This window comes from Gadus macrocephalus, chromosome 1 (assembly GCF_031168955.1).
Source record: "Gadus macrocephalus chromosome 1, ASM3116895v1".
In the NCBI taxonomy this organism is placed as follows: Eukaryota; Metazoa; Chordata; class Actinopteri; order Gadiformes; family Gadidae; genus Gadus; species Gadus macrocephalus.
The window spans coordinates 597,379-611,679 of NC_082382.1; the positions used below are offsets into that span (position 1 = coordinate 597,379).

A 14,301-nucleotide genomic window follows, 5' to 3' on the forward strand; every position below is an offset into this window, starting at 1 on the left:
ATACAGGCGCTACTACTAGAATAGTATAGGTGTTGACTATTCTACATATTACATCTGGATAGGGTCGGGCCCCTCAGGAGATGTTTTGTCCACTTTAACCGGATCATATCTGATCCCCATGTAAGCCTGAATGGCACCTGGCGCTTCTGTAGTGCCCACTGCTGTGGTGATCAGCCGATGCAGTAGCCCTCGTGCACAGGGAATACAACGGCAGCCGACTACAATGACATCTTAAGGAACTTCAATCTGTAGATTACCATTTGCTTAACAAAGGCTTTTGGGTTGTTGGGAGACAGCTGCCCTCAACAACCCATTCTAAATGTGTAAGAACTCCTGGCCACTCAACGCTCAATGAACGAGCGAGAATGTTCGTGAACCGTCCTACGTCATAGTTCGACGCGGTCATCCGTTGCCAGGTAGGTTTGGAATGGATTACGTAGTGGTACAATTTTCTTCCTCGGTACAATTTGTGTGGCAGCGCCCTCTGATGGCGCGCTTGATTAATTAATTAATGAAACTTACTTGCCTGTGCTAAAGGCAGTGTAGATCTGGCCATGTGCGAACACACTTGGGGCAGGAACACTCCAACGATAATTTTCTTAACATCTTACCTGGGCATCTCACTGCGGTGTGTGCAATGCCTGTGTCGATTGCGATGGCCGTAAAAATCTTTTCAAGATTGCGAGTGGGCTAAATGTGGGCAGAGCTAAACGTTTGACTCCGCCTACTGACAGAGTGGTGTAAAACCCACGTGTAGAATAACGTTATCTATATTATATATTGATTATAATATATATACATAGATTATAATATATATAAATTATATAATATATATAGATTATAATATTTCATTAAAATACACAGGGAGAGCTGATAATTTAGTTAAATGTATTACGTTTGATCAACTCAGCCATGATATGTGCCAAAATGTAGTTATTTGGGGAAAACATGTTTCTTTTCGTATCTTAAATGTCAATACCAGCCTACGTAATAATAAAAATAATAATAACTAGAACTGCAAGCAGTTATTGAGGGGGCCAAGCCGCCGGCGCAAAGCGAAACATTTTTATAATGTAAACCACTGCACAGACAGAGAGGCAGAAAGACCTTTATTTCATAATTTGGATTTTTGACTTTGAATAATAGCTAGCCTAGCGATCATCTATGTTTAGACTGACTGTCTCTGTTGGGGCCGTTTGGCTCACGAGCCGACCAGCTGATCGGAACAGCTGTTTGAGAAAAAAAAGTGAAACTGAAGGTTAAATGAACAAATACTGCATTTTCTGGGGCTGTATGTATACCAGCGTTAACATCTAATTGTAATGATTTTTATTTTCTACAGAAAAATTTCTGGAAAACAACAGAAGTCCCCGGCAGACTTTGAATCGTCTGACCACCCTGATTCAACTGCAATGAGGGATCAAGCTAGCAAAAACTATGTAAGTTATCAACATTTGCGTCTTTGCAAAAAAATTGAGAGAAGATGGCCGACGGCAGCGAGTGAGACGTGCGTGTCCTACTACCTGGGGAGAAAAAATTTATCATATAACCTTAATCGCCTTTTGACAATGAAATAACACTGCTCCTTTACCTCAAAAAGTGGATTTTATATCGCCGTTCGCCATTTGGGATAGAGTTTAGTCAAAACTTTTGCGAGTTGACAAAAAAACAACAAACAAACAATTCCAGCATCTGTACATGCCGCCTAAAACACGCTCCAAACAGACAGTGGAGAAAATCCAAGCGACATTAGATACGCTGGTAGCATCAAATGCCAACTTAACCAGCAAACTAGACAAATTGGATTCTTTGTCAAAAAAGATGGCCAATTTAAACACTTCGGTTACCTCGATTGGTGCGTGGCTGGATCTAAATGAGGCCAACTTACTTGAACAATCCAACAAGCTGGAAGCGCAAGAGTTGGTCATCAAAGCCTTGGATAATAAATTAGGAGGCCATGATCACTATAGACAATCTGGAGAACCAATCCAGGGGGGTATACCACGATGCTCGCTTAGAGGGTTAGCGAAGTATGTTGAGCTCCAAGCCTGGGTTAGTTGTACCACGAAAGTCAATCTCTTTTAGCGTCGCTGTATCACCCTGGTGACTTATGCTCGCAACCAAACCTGGTCGGGAGCAGTTTTTCGGCTTAGTCTAGCCGGAGATCGGCTACTTAAATCGGCGTGCACAGCTTCCTAGCCCCTCCTCCGACAATGGCGTCACCATTTTTGGGTGTTACCGTGGACCTCGGCACACGTATCGTACAGGCGTCTCTCCGGAGACAGGGTTTTTCAGGACAGAACTGATCCCTTGGCATTTTTTGACAATTCTTTGAGAGATACAGATTCTCATCAGAGGGTATTCGTTATCTGATCGACCTTGTTGGACCGTATGTAGGCAATGCGACACAAAGAAGCAGTGTGTCTGTGTTTCCCTGCGATTCTTTGCCACGGGCACATATTTACATGCAGTTGGTGATGCAGAACGTATTGGCAAAAATACGGTGTGCCGTGCCATACACAAGGTTGTAGCTGCGCTCAATATTTTGCTCCATAGGTTCGTGGCGTTTCCCAGCTTCTTGCCAAGTCAAATTGTCAAGGAAGGATTTTTACACACTTTCAGGTAAAATAAAAGCTCCTGAGTGGAGGTAGCGCGTCAGTCTTGAATTTCTGCGTGCGGGATATTCGTCTCCCAAGTGATGTGCATTTATGTGTAGCTTAAAATGTCCCAATTCTTATGCCATATGGAATAGGACTTATTCACAAGGTTACGGAATAATGCCCAGTGTGTACACGTTTGCATTTGTAACATTCCACATAATCCCTTTAGGATTCCCCAAACTGACTGGAGCAATTGACTGTACGCATGTCCCCATCACTGGACCTTTAGGGGAACATGAGGCTGACTTTGTGAACAGAAAGTCAACCCATAGCATGAATGTGCAGGTAAAGTAGGCCTATTGGGCTATAGACCTATCATATGGGTAGTGAAATTGCATGCAGGTAGCCTACTAAAACTGTTATATGCTTCATAATGGCCCAACTATTGTAACAGAAATGCCGTTTTCAGATGACTTGTGACCATCAAGTCATGGTTACCAGTGTGGATGCGAAATGGCCTGGCTCGGTCCATGACTCCCGTATTTTTCGGGAGTCAAGTCTTTGCCGACAGTTTCAGGAAGGTGTGGCGCAATACACAAGATCACTAACTGTAAATAGAGGCACTGATCACATTTTTCTTTCTGATAGGCCGTTATGATGGAATTCTTGTTGGGGACAGAGGGTATGCCTGCATGCCGTTCTTAATGACACCATACGGCGACCCACAGAGTGAATCGGAGGCACGGTTCAACAGGGCCTTAAGCACATGCCGGGTGAGGATCGAGATCACCTTTGGAAATATCAAGGCTCGCTGGAACTGCCTCCGTGGTTTGAGGGTCAAGCCGGAGAGAGGAAGCCAAATTATCACGGCATGTGTGGTGCTCCACAATATTGCAACAATTCGCAAAGAGAGAGCCCCACATGTGCCATTGGTGGCAGATGATGTGGTGGACCCCATCACGGTGGATCATCCCACAGGAACGGCGGTCAGACGGTTCATCACTAACCAGTTTTTTTGTTTTGTTTCGTTTCCCTCTTGGAAGGATGCGTTTGTTTTTTTGTTTTTTTAGGGCTGGGCAAGTCAACGCGTTAATTACGCGATTTATTTAACGGAATTATTCCAAATGGACGCTCGTTCTCTTTTGGAGCCTTTTTTTTTCCCATTTCGATTTTCCAAGGTCTTGCCCACAGAATGTCAACATATCAGAAATTATTTTCGTTTAGTTTCACTTACTATACATTCAATTACACTTAAAGGGTCCTGCCTGTTTACAATTCCCTAATCTGTGGTGTTCCGTAAATGTCATATTCAACCCACACACTGGGTGAAACTCTCTAAAACACTTGGTCTAGTTTTTGCTTATTAAGTAGGCTACATTTGGTATGAATGTTAATGTGTCATTCATTGTGACTTTTGTTCAATAAATACAATGGACGGAAAAACATTTGCTCTTGTTCAATTATTTTATTTATTAGCCGTCGCATCGCCATGCAGTTGCTGTGAAAGTAGGAAAAATAACATTATTTCAGTAGTCAGTCGAGCTTCACCAAAGAAAATCTAAAAATAGCCTACCCTCTCGAGGAGCTGGATCTCGATCTTCAATTTTTTTTTCACCAAGACTTTGATGTCGTTGTCCAGCTCCAAGTTGCGCTTGTACAGCGCCCTTATAGTGTCTGTTCCAATCTAAAGGAATTATGGGTTACAATCGTAATTCAGTTACCATGGTCAAAGCCTTGTGGCGCACCTTACAAAAGGAATAACCTAAATAAAAACCTTGTCTGTCCCTCGAGAAGGCCTTGAGAAGGTTGAGGTTGAGGTGGATGGCTCATCCAATGCCATTTCCCTCTATAGAATAAATGAGTCATGTGAAACAGTTACAGCACTACTCGGTTGAGTTTCCCCATTGCGATGGCTCTTTAGAAAGTTCAAAGATGGCCCCACGTTCAACGTACTGTGGTATCCCGGTCCTCGGTTGGACCGGGTTCCACGGACAAAACTCGCTTGGCATAGGGTTTTGAGCCATGGCAGGCATTTATTAACAATCAACTTATTTCAGTCAAACAATGAAGGAGACGCAGTCTCTAGGGCCTCCGTGGGCCTCTAGGCTCTCTCGCTGCCACGAGCCCTTCCTTCCTGCTCCCGACCCGTGCTGTGCTGTGCCTCCTTTTAAAATGGCTCCTCAGCTTTCGGCCAGGTGTCCCCCAATCACCCTGATTGGGGAGCCGAAAGGGCTGCTCTCCGTCGCCGGCTGGTGGGTGGGGGTGGTATACCCAGTCCTTTACAGTACCCCGGGCCCGTCCAGGCCGAGGTCTCCGTGGCGAGATGCCACAGTACATTAACCTTGGTTAGTCAAGTGCCGTGTTGTCCATTATCCCTTACATAACCGCTATGTCAGTGACTCAATTAGGCCTAGGCATTTTTTAATCTACAAATTCATATTATAGCTGTGAGAATTGTTACGAAAAATCACCTCCATAGTCGCCCTGGAGTCACAGGCCGACAGTGTTTCCTGCAAGAATCAGTGACACCTATTATAGGACATTCTTTCAAAAAAATTAAACATTTAGAAGAATACCTGACACTGCTTTGATAGTTATATACCTCTGATTGGAGATTAATTGTCGGCGGCTTCTCCAAAACAATGTTTGTACCTTGAACTAAAAATGACACGATTAATTTACACTCAATCATTTCACATTTGATTAGCAAGACAATTATTTATGTCCATTGCCAATATATGAATACATACTCGTTACAAACGGGTTCGATGTCGAGGCAGTGGGGTCAGACGACATCCCCCCATCCACTCCTACCATCATTGGCCGACCTTTGTTGTTGGCGAGAGCCAACTCCTCCGAGATGGTGAAGGGCGGTGGAGCGGTCCCCCTCCCAGTCGTATTAATTTTTGTTTTCTTTTTATTTGCTACAGGTAATCAACATGATATTAAAGGTTGGAGCCTAGGCCAATGCAAATCATAGGCTAGATTCACCTGAAATTATTAAAATGGATGCTTACAACTTACCACATTGAATTATGTTTTTATATTTATTTTTCACTTGGGCCCATGTTCGTAGGTGCGTGCTGGCACCACATCTATGGGGGTAAAAGGCATGATGATAGGCCTGCATGATATTTTTTAGACAATATGCAGAATCTTTTCACTTACGCATTAACACAGTCGGCTATTTTTTGCCAGCACGCAACCCTAGCCTTATTATGGGCAACCGTGTTCCCCTTGGCTGTAATTTGCTGTTTAAATTCCTCGTACGAATTCATAATTATGCATTGCTCGTCTTGAGTGAAATACACCGCTCTTGCTCGATCCATTTTGCAGAAGTGAGTCAAATGACGCGAGAAACGCCCCTTTTATGTGAACGCGCATTGAACCTAAAGCGGAAAACCTGGTTCAACTAATTGAATCAAAAGTGAGCTTCGTGGTACCACTTAACTCTGATTGCGAGTTACGGCTCTGTCGAGCCAGGTTTTCCTAAGAAAGCCTGGGTATGTTCAGCGAGCTTCGTGGTATAGGGCACTGGAGAAGGAATCTCTGTTTGCTTCACCTGCCGGAGAAGAGTGAGGCAGGCTACAGCATGGAGGCCTACCTGGCAAAGATCGAGTTACGTATCGTAACTCTAGATTCTATGAGTATAGGCGCAGCCTTTTAAGGCTATCGCTATTGGGTTATCCCTAGGCGTGAGCCGTAGCACTGAAAAATTTGTAATCCCCGCCCACCAACAGCGTGGGCCTCAATTACGTCCGCGTGCGGCGTGCCTTGACGACGTCCGCATTTCGCAAATATAGTCGGGCGCCGACGGACGTTCTGCTCCCAATAAACAGCTTTTCTTCAGCTATTTAACCCTTTAACTGCCGCACCAAGAAAGCTGCTATGGAAAAATATTTTTTTTGCATTTTGTATTCCCTTGGGTTGATTATAATCAGAATCAATAAAATAATTCAACAGGACCCATATTTTTTTAAATATCGGCCTCTACCAAACGGTTGAGATGTCACTTAATGGTCGAAGTACCGGAACTCCGTCAAATAGTAGAAAAAGTCAAATATTTTACCATTGGATCCAGTTTTTTTTATATTGTCAGTATTGCAAAACACAGGAGAAAAATTGCCCCTCTAACATATCTCATCACACTTTCATTGTGTGGTGGTCCAACAGCACAATTATTTTTGGGGCGAAAAATGCACATTCCTAGTTGAATACTAAGCTGGTTTGCAATTAAACATTAGAGAACAATGCAAAAGCTGGGAAACATTGGAAAACACAAGGACACATTACACTTTTGATATTCTTTATCTCAACACAACTGATCTCTGTGGTGGGGCAACAGCACCAATGCAACAGCACCATGCTCTTTGAGCATTAGATCCACTTTCCAATTGGAAAACAATGCAAAAACAGTTGTACAACACATTGCAAAAGACAAACACATTTCAACAACACAAAGCATCAGTGTAACAGCACCAATGCTTTTAGATCCACTTTACTTCTGGTGGTATGCTGCAAAGCATTCCTGGTTTGCAGACAAACACAGGAAAACATTGCATTTCTGACATTTCCATCTTGACACACCCTTCGGACAGAGGTTGCATCGCCCCCGCTTGTCACTGTGAAGTGGCCAATGTCCCATGTTGTCATAGCGCACATCTGGTTGGGGTTTTGGTCGTGAGGGTCGTGGGGTGTATTTTTGATTCTCTGGTGGGGGAGAGCTGAATGATGGTCGGCCAACTTTGGTTGCATACTTGTTGACTTTGATCAGACTGTGGGCGACTGCCAGGCGAAACCTTTTTAGACACAAGGGTTTCTCGTTCAGTAGGCCACAGTCCCTTTTGTAGACCAGCCACGAATTGGCGATGCACAAGTCAAGGATGTATCCGAAGAGGGGAAAGTACCATCTCCTTGACTTGGCTGGGGTCTTGTACAGGTGCACAAGCATGTCGGACAGATCAATCCCTCCCATATGCTCATTGTAGGCAGGGATGAGTGACGGGCATGGGACAGCAATCTTTGCCTTAGACTCTTTGCTCCACCGTTTCACCGTTGAAAAAGGCATGATCCCACAGGCGTTGCTCAGAAGATTGACACATTTGTTGTCAAACCATTTGACTGCAACCACTCCGTCAGCAGACATGTAATCACATGCTCCACGCCCTCTCTTCATCAGTTCTTTGTCTGTCATCAAGGGAGCTCCACCAATACGGTTTGGTCGGAAGGTGCCAATGCACTTGACAGCCAGCAATGTGTGCAGGTCTCTGACCAAGTTAAAACTGGTGAAGTAGTTGTCACAGAAGACGACAGAAAGGCGTGGCTGTGCTATGGTCTTGCACAGCGTTGTTACTACTTTTGCTCCCAAAAGTAGCGTCTGCTCCTGCTCACTGAGGACAACATTGAAAAATGTGGATGCCCCTTGGTACATCAGCAGGTCGTGGATGATGCCAGATGAACTGGCTCGGCAGAACATCTTGAAGCCCCATTTATCTGGCTTGTTTGCAATATATTGCCGAAGACTGCCAGCCCTTGTGCCTTTATATGCGACCATGACTTCATCCACACTGTGTTTGTAAGTGGATGGAATCAGAAGGCATTGCTCTCGAAGCATATCAAAGAGGGGACGGATTTTGTAGAATCGGTCTGGACTCTGATTCCACTGATGATTGTCATTGAAATGAATGTACCTGCGTAAAAGCTGGAATCTCTTCTTTGGCATGATAACAGCTATCACGTCGAAACGTGACTCATAGTGCCAGTAGTCCTCCAGTGATGGGAAGGTAAAAACACCCATGAAGAGTAAGATTGCCAGGAAATCTTGTATCTCTTCAGGGCTTGTCTTGATGGGATCCCCCAACTCTTGGGCGGAGTAGAGATTGGTATGATGGCCAATATGTTTTATCATCTCATCAGTGAAAAGCCTTTTGAAGTACTGGAAGGGTGTCTGTACAGCCTCAGGGGGTTCAAATCTTGAAACCGGAGCCTCAAATCCCTCAATGTCTTCATGCTTCCAGATGATCTCTTTTCCTTTGTTTGGACCTGAGGGCGAACTTGGGTCAGGGGTATCCCCCGTCTCCTCCAAGGAAACTGTTTTTAGGGCGCTTGTTACGACCCACCCCGTTGATGTCCAGGGGGAAGGGGGGGGAGCAACAATGAATATAATACCGGGCGTTTAAAGAACAGACGAGTGTAGCAGGATTTCAACCAATATCCCATTTATTGCATAACTGAGTCCTATATTAACACAGAAAGAACCACTAACAATATCCCTCCACTGAGGGAGCAACAAACAACACTAACCCTCCACTGAGGGAGCAACAAACAACACTAACCCTCCACTGAGGGAGCAACAAACACTAACCCTCCACTAAGGGAGCAATGCCACGACGAAGAGCCCACGTAGCTCCGACTCTCGACCGACAGCGACCCCACTCTGTTTGCCTATCTGGCCCACTGGCCACGTCTGCTTTCATCCCTGCAGCTTTATAGCAATCCACGTGATTGCTGAGGGGCTGCAGGTGTGTCTGATCAGTCCGATGGGGAGGGTGGTACCTGGAACAGCACACCAAACAGCAGGGGAAAAACACACACGCGTAACAGCGCTCTTTCCTTTTCTGCTTTTTTTGAGAGGCGGCTGTGTAGTGGAGCTGCTTGTTGAGGGAGCCTCTTCTTCCAGGGATTCAAAAGGACTGTCACCAGCAACTTCTGCTGGTGTGGGATGATAATCCGGATCCTCTATTAGGTCATCATTATCACTCAGATCAGCATCAGAATCTTCAGGATGTTCTGGTACAAGGGCCAGGAGAGTGCGTTGTCTTGCACCGTAGAAACTCTTAGCATCCATCTAGTATTTTAAAAACAATTTAAAAAATGAAATAACGAACCACATTATTCTTCAATGGTATTCATTAGTATACCAGCATCTTTCATTTGGTTAAATTGGAAATAGTTGTGATAGTTAGAATTTTCCCGATTTCTTTTTAGATATTTACCACATTTATTTTGACAACTCAGCTCAGAAAGTGTCAAAACTACATAATTAATTAAGAAATTATTTCGGCACATTTATGTTGGAATAACATTAAATGTTTAGTATTCAAAGCAATAACAGATAAAAGGTTTTGATTTCATAGAACATTGTTCATTATAAATTAGATTAGCTTAATTTTTCTATGTCTACCATAAAGTGCCAAATCAACCGTTTGGTTGATGTAGTTTAGAAAGAAATATTTAAAATGTAAAAGTTTATTTTGCGGAATAATTTAACAACATTCTGTTCAGTAAGCTTTCTTATACTATAATATGTTGAAAAAATGTACCTACCTTTCAAATTTTAACCAAAAGCCGTCCACATGTTGGGAGTTATTTTCTCGTTTGGGATTTCCTGTTTTGAGTGAGACTTAAAAGGCGTACTATTGGAAAAAACAGTGACATCTAGTGGCGGTCTTTGGGATAACATACCTCAACCGAATGGTAGAGATGACTCAATCAGATTGAATTAAGTTAAACATTCCTATCAATAAGATATTGTGACGTAAAATGAGCTGTACCAAACGGTTGAGCAGGCAGTTAAAGGGTTATAGGACAATGAGGCCGACACTTAAAAGGCTGCGCCTATACTCATAGAATCTAGAGTTACAATACGTAACTATCGTTCTATGTCGTATAGGCTTCGCCTTTCAAGGCTATCGCTATTGGGCTAAAGGGCGAGGCACGATAGTCTATGCCTCATTGGTCCCGATCAGCACCAGAAACACAGCTACATACGCGCTAGTATCATGCGTCAGACGTCATGCGTCTAACGGCATGTCATCAACGAGCAGCTCCAATGTGTCTGATAAGACACAAGAGCTCTCAGCATGAATATTTGACTCCTCACGTTGTCTAATATGCGAGGGGAATAGTCCCACAATCACACTCACTCTGACAAAGCACCAAGAACTGAGTGTGTCATAGAGAGGTGCGACATGTCTCTTAGGTAAAACCTAATAAAAGAGCATGGGGAAGCCCAGGAGGCTGCTGTGCAGATATCCTCCATAGGCATCCCTCTTTGCAGAGCGAGAGATGTATTCCTCTGGTCGAGTGAGCTCTGATAGTCTCAGGCGGCTCTGCCCCCGCTGACACATAAGCCTGTGTGATGGCATCACACAGCCAATGTGACAGCCGTTGTTTCGTCAGGGGGAGGCCCTGGGAATGTTCTCTGTAATGCACAAATAACTGTTGAGATTTGCGCAGGGCCTCCGTGCGCTTCACATAACAGGCAAGCGCGCGTACGGGGCACAAGAGATGGGCTGTTGCCTCCTCCTCAGATTGATGAGGAGGGAGAGAGAAAGCGTTATTGCTCTCGATCTGAACGAGCTAGTAATACTCTTAGGTGTAAAAGCCGGGTTTGGGCGTAATATGGCCGAACTGCCGTCCCCTTGTATTCTAAGACAAGAAGGGGCTACAGAGAGTGCAGACAGGTCGCTCACTCTCTTAGCTGACGTCAGGGCCAGCAGCAAAGCTGTCTTGGCTGACACAAACTTGAGGGGCACCCGGTTAAGTGGCTCAAATGGGGCTTTAACCAGTGCGCGCAGCACCAGTGTTAAATCCCAGTGAGAGAGCGCGTCACGGGTCTCTCTCTCCTCACACCTTTTAGGAAGCGCTTCATTAAGGGGTGACTGAAAACAGTTTTATCCCCGAAGCCTTCGTGGCATGATGAAACAGCAGCCGCGTACGTCTTAGGCCACGTTTATACGTAGCAGGGTATTTATAGAAACAAATATTTCCCCCCCTCCGTTTTCAAAAATAACATTGTGCACACAACATCGTTTTCAAAAAAGTTGTCGTTTACATCAAAACGCATAAATACGCCGTTGGGACATTATAACTATGCCAAACCTATGGGCGGCAGTGTAGGGAGAAGGATAAAGCCATGTAAGCCAATCAGAATCCTCAGAATCAACAACAACGAATAACATCAGCGTCTTCCTGTAACAAACAAACTGTAAACATAGGGCGCTCATATGACGTTAAGCATTTCCTGGCGCATAATGTGACGTTTCAGAACCTAAAACCCTGTTTCTACCCGTTGACACAACGACACATAACCGGCGTTTTCAGAAATCTCCACTTTGGCCGGAGTTTTTAGAAATTATCGTTTTCTGTGACAAAAACTGTGTTTTCGTGTAAATGAGAGGCCAAACCGTGTGAAAATATCTGCGTTTTCCCTTCGTGTAAACGGGGCCTTAACCGTGCTAAAGGCCAGCCCTCTTTCCATCAGCGTCTGGAGGAAAGAGAGCACACGCGGCAAAGGGCAGGAGATGGAAGCACAACCCCTCCATGGTTCTTGCACCATTTTTAAAGTCAAATTTAAGACTTTTTAAGACCAACACATACATAAATTAAGACCCAAAAAATGTCTGAAAAATTATTTGATAGAAAAGGTGTGTATAATTGAGTCACTTATACACATCAACCGTAGCCGTAGTACTAGCAGTAGTAGTACTCTTGCAAAGTTATCTCGGAAGCGCGCGGACACGACGATACGCGAACACATTAACCCACCCGTGTCACCCATAGTCACCCATGACCGTCGCTTAGCAACCGGACACGCTGGGGTTGATATGTTACCGGACTACTGTAACTACTACGGAGTGATAACAAAGACATGAATCGGGCAATAAATCCACCGTCCTTGACAGCGGTCAAGTTTGGAGTGCGGAGTGGACCAAATGCGAACTACTGCAGCTTTCCTAAGTTAAACCCCAAACTAATCGGAATAAGTGTATGCATGTCGATTATAGCAGACGAACAGATTTACGAACAGATAATTGTATTCCGATTGAGGCGTATTATATGATCCTTTTCTATTCCGATTGAGCTGTTCTTCCACAACTATGCGGATCAGATGTGTCCATGTAAACACGGCTGACAGTGATCACACACACACACACACACACACACACACACACACACACACACACACACACACACAAAAATAAATCAAAATTCAAACAAATATTAGGCAGCCCTTAATATTCGAACCTGTTATGGCAGACCAAGAGGGAGAGCGAGAACCCGACGCAGTCTACTCATAATATTGTAATGACCACGGAAGAGGCATTGAATGAAGTATTGATTAGACAGCGATTTATTAGATACCTAATAAACCGTCGGAACACGCAGGACCGGTAACCATAGCAACGCCGGTAAACAAACCCCGCGAAGCCCAATCCTGGGGTGTGTTCGAAACCGCCTACTTGCTTACTGCTTACTACCTACTAAATATTTGGCTTACTTCTCGAATCCTTAAATAATGATTGAGTAATCCATTTGAGTAATCGACGTTCAGAAGACCGTCCTTACTTAACCACCTCAGATGACGTGAATCAAATGACGTGTCAATAACCTACCGACCGGGCGCCGTTAATAAACATTATAAATAAATATATAAACGTCACATTTAACGTTACAGTACACCTTCAACCTAAGGATTTGCGGTGATATGCTAAAACAATTGTTAAACAATTATTAAAAGCACTGCTGCTGCGGCTCCCCGTTTAGCGCCATTGCTTCCACTGTTCTTTTGAATAGACGCAGTGCATTCTGGGGCAGTTTAGTACGTCTAGTAAGCTAGCGATGCTTACTCAAAATCTTTCCGGAAGTAGAAGACATTCGGATACTACTCGCTTACCTAAACTCGCTTACTAAGTTCTCGCTTACTCAATTTGACGTCATAGTTAGTAGGAGTAGTAAGCAAGTACGCGGTTTCGAACACACCCCAGGTCTTACTGAAGGAATTTAATGGTCATAATATTATTAATAAATATTCGAATATTCATATTAATAAACAAACAAACTTCGAATATGATTTTTGGGAAAAAGTCCGTCACACAATTCAATTAATTTACTGTTTGGAATACTTACATTAAAATGATCCAGCATGAACTGTGATCCATAGTACCGCGATAAGACATGGCTGTCGGTGTCGTCCGTGGGCCAGTACCTCACATGGATATCCATCTGTTTGCTTTTAGTGGTTTTGTTCACTCATCGAACATGAGGACGTACTGTTTATCGTTTACGCTGCGTGACAGCTCTCTTTTTATGAAAGATGCGATCCCGTATTTGGCTAGATAGGCCGTTTTGTTTTCACCGCAGGTGAACGACTTCGCAAACTCAGAATCTGGGAACATAGCAGCCAAGACGTTACTAATGTCCTCGTTCGATTTGAAGGAATTATGTCTGCTCACCGTGTGGAGAACCCACAATACCTCCGCCTTCTGGGTTTCTGGTGGCGACACAAAGCCGGTTAACGCCGTCTGATGTGAAGTACTAGCCACGGATGCTGAACTTTTCAGTCCACTTCTTTCAAATAATACGGGCATCGCTGTAGTCCCGCTAGCTGCCACGGAGTATCGGATATATTTCTGCGACCTCATGTGGGACTCAAGAGCTTTTGCTCCCATGGTCCCTAGTATGAATGCCTTTCGGGATAAACAACACCTTGCCTCGTAGTCACCTGCCTTCTCCAACCACCCCCGAAACGTATCTTCCTCAAACCATTTCTCATTGAATTTGCACTGTCCCATCCTGAAAGTAGCGCAAGTTGGCCTAATGATGTCAACCGTCACTAGCTAAAAGTAGCGCCAGCAAGTTAGCCTACAGACGCAGCTGCAGGCTGCAGATGCAACCGGCCCCCCGATGACTGATGTCA

General features: G+C 44.3%; 2 long non-coding RNA genes and 1 pseudogene across 2 annotated transcripts in view; 1 reads left to right on the forward strand and 2 right to left on the reverse strand.

The window, feature by feature from the left end:
• Positions 1-14,301, reverse strand: part of LOC132464753 (uncharacterized) — a 48,050-nt gene that overhangs the window by 10,271 nt on the left and 23,478 nt on the right. The window lies entirely within an intron of this gene.
• Positions 1,995-4,005, forward strand: LOC132464707 (putative nuclease HARBI1; annotated as a pseudogene).
• On the reverse strand, positions 4,008-4,547 carry LOC132464717 (uncharacterized). Its single transcript, XR_009527335.1, has 3 exons — positions 4,375-4,547; positions 4,174-4,284; positions 4,008-4,098 (listed from the first exon to the last, which is right to left on the reverse strand). It is a non-coding gene; the product is annotated as an uncharacterized LOC132464717 (long non-coding RNA).